Here is a 3,046-nt window from a genome sequence, read left to right as displayed (position 1 = left end):
CCCCTCCCCCTTTTCTGATGAAGGGTCTAGGCCCGAAACGTCAGCCTCTCTGCTCCTATGATGCTGCTTGGCCTGCTGTGTTCATCCAGCCCTGCACCTTGTTGTCTCTAATCTTACTTCCTTGACCTACCTGTCTCTCCTTCCTTTCTCTCCTCCATTCCTTCTCATCCTCATGTGCTTTCACTCATTCCTCTCCACCTGATCCCTCCCCACCTTTTCATAACTCCACTCTTCCTACCTCTCTCCTTCACCACAATCTCCCTTTTTACTGCTATTCCCCCTTCCCTACTACCTCTCTTCCCCCCCCCCTTTTTCCCCCCCCCTTCCCCCTCTGCCCTCTCCCTTCCATCACTCCCTCCCTCCCCACAGTCAACCCCCCAAACCTCCCCTTCAGTCCTTCACTCTCCCTCAATCCCTCCTTTTCCCTCTCCCCTTCCCCATCCTTTTCTTACCTCGCCTCCCTTTCCAATTCTCTTCCCTATATTCACTTTTCCCTACTTCACGTGTCTTAACTCCAGTTTCCCCCTTCCTCTTATTCTCCCACTCCCCATTTAATCACACCCCTTCTCCTCTCACTCCTTTTTACTCCTATAACGCTCCCTCCCCTTTCTTAACCCTTCCCGTATTCACCCCTTCTCTATCTCTTCCCCTTCAAGCATTTCCCGCCCCCTCCCCCCCACCTTTCTCTTACCCTATTTCACGCCTCTACTTTTCTCTACCTCCCCCGGCCATCCCTCGCTTTTCCTTCTCTCATCAAATCCATCGCTTTTCCTCCCTCGCCCTCCGTCCTGCACCATCTGCTCCCCTCTCCCTCCATCCCACCCCAAATCCTTTCTATCTCGGTGCTCCCCCGGAATAGTACTGATGTGTTTTCTCTCTCTCTGGGATTTGTAGTGGCATTTATTCAGCGGTTCTCTGGTGTGTGTGTGTGTGTGCGAGAGAGAGAGAGCTGCTGTGTCTATATCCTCACTGATTGTGTGTTTTGTGTATAGATCCCCGGGTAATTAGCCGGTGCCAGTTGCAGTGGGATCGTGTTAGTGCCGAGCTCTGGAGGCGGAGGGATTGTCGGGCGATGGTTGGACAGTGGGGAACTGAATGATTGATGCTGGTAAATGGTCTGTGACAGCACTGGCGTCTTCACTGAGTCGACAGGCTTTTTGAATGGAAGGCGATGGCGGGGAGCCCATTGTTCCCTGCCGGGTGATTTCCAAACCGCCGACGGGCTATTTTTCTGGTACAGTTCGGCAACATAATAGCTAATTCAGATCTCAAAGGGCGAAAAATTATTCCCGGCCACGGAAATAAGCGAGGGCCAGGCGAGGGAATGACATCATGGTCCGGGACACACAATCGGATTTAAGACGGATATACCACATGATCAAATCGGCTAATATTCGTGCCGGGCTTCAAGAGATTGACATCTCATCTCAATGCCTGGCACTAGAATGACACAGTTTGTCTCCAGTAAATAGTCACAAATAGATGTCAGGCCACACTTTAAATCCGAGCACCAACGTGACCGCCTGATTTGGAATGAGAAACATCAAAGTGAATGGGGCGGGGGAGGCTGGAGAGAGACGCGTGTTCAGAGGCACTCAGCGGAAACAATGACACTGGAGCCCAGTTGGTTATGACATATTGGGGCCAATACACAAACTTTTCTGCAACGTCTTATTCCTCTCCCAAGCAAGAAACATTACGCAAACTACTATACAAGTGAGGACACAAAAACAGCAGAATTCAATTCATATTATCAGGTGACTTGCATGAGACAAGTAATGAAGATAAGCATTAAGGACAAAATTTTGTGGCGTTGAACTGGGAACACAGTTTAAAAATAAAGCGTCTCATGTTTAACGTGGAAACATAGTTCCCCAACCACCCAGCGCGTTCGTGAGTCTCAGGAATTATTTTCCCCGGACAGCAGTGGAGGCAGGGCCATTAAGAATTTTTAAAGTCAGAATAGGATAAATTCCTGACTAACAATGGATTCAATGGGTATCTGGAATATGCAAAAAAGAGGAGTTGGGGCCACAATCAGATCAACCATGATTTTGTTGAAAGGTTATGTATGCTCAAGAGCTGAATGACCCAATCCTACTCTTAATTTGTATGTTCATTGCTGAATTAACTGCATTTAGATAAAAATTGAACTGACGAATTTAATAAACAGTGAAATGGGGAAATGCAATGAAATAAATTGGTTTAAAATATGCTGTTCTGAGGGAGAGCTGGCCAGACTGCTGGGCCTTCAGCTGACTGCGAGTTGAGTCCACTGGCAGCAATATAGATCCAGCAAACTATTCTAGTGGTGTTCAGTTTCTCAATTACCCAACAGCTGAATATCTGAAGTAGAATAAAATGATACAGGATCATTTTCATAAACAAACATATTAAAGGTAATTGCCCAAGAAATTGGGAATAAGGTGAACCAAATAGATCAAATGTCAGTCAGGAAGAAAATAGGGCAGTAATCGTTGTATCCTAACATTTAGGTGGGCAATGGGAAAGGTCAAGGAGAATGCAGAGTAAGAATTATTAATAGCATGGGAAAAGACAAACTTCAGTGTGTTGAGAGCAGATTAGGCCCAGTTAAATTGGAATCACAGATTCACAAGCAAAACTGAAACAACTGAAGACGAGATAGTTGGTTTTAAATCAGGTTACATTCCCTTGAGAGGGAGAGGTAGGATAAACAATTCCAGAACAACCTGGATGAAAGAGATAGAAAATTAAATGATGCATAAAATGGGTGCATAAGGTAAACGATACAACTGAGAATCATTTAATATAAGGCATGCAGGAAAATTATTTAAGATATAAGAAAGCAAAGAGAAAGTATGGCAATAGACTGGCAGTTACCATAAAAGGGAAAAATGAAATCCAAAGGTCTTCTTTGGACATACAAATAGTAAAAGGAGGAGTGGGACTAATTCAGGATCTAACAGGGAAGGTTATGCATGGAAGCAGACAGTATGGCTGAGGTACTGAATGAATACTTTGCTTCTGTCTTTACTGAGTAAGATAATGGGCAGTACTGAATGAG

This window comes from Rhincodon typus, chromosome 21, assembly GCF_021869965.1.
Source record: "Rhincodon typus isolate 14 chromosome 21, sRhiTyp1.1, whole genome shotgun sequence".
NCBI lineage: Eukaryota > Metazoa > Chordata > Chondrichthyes > Orectolobiformes > Rhincodontidae > Rhincodon > Rhincodon typus.
Note: the sequence above shows the minus strand (reverse complement) of the source record.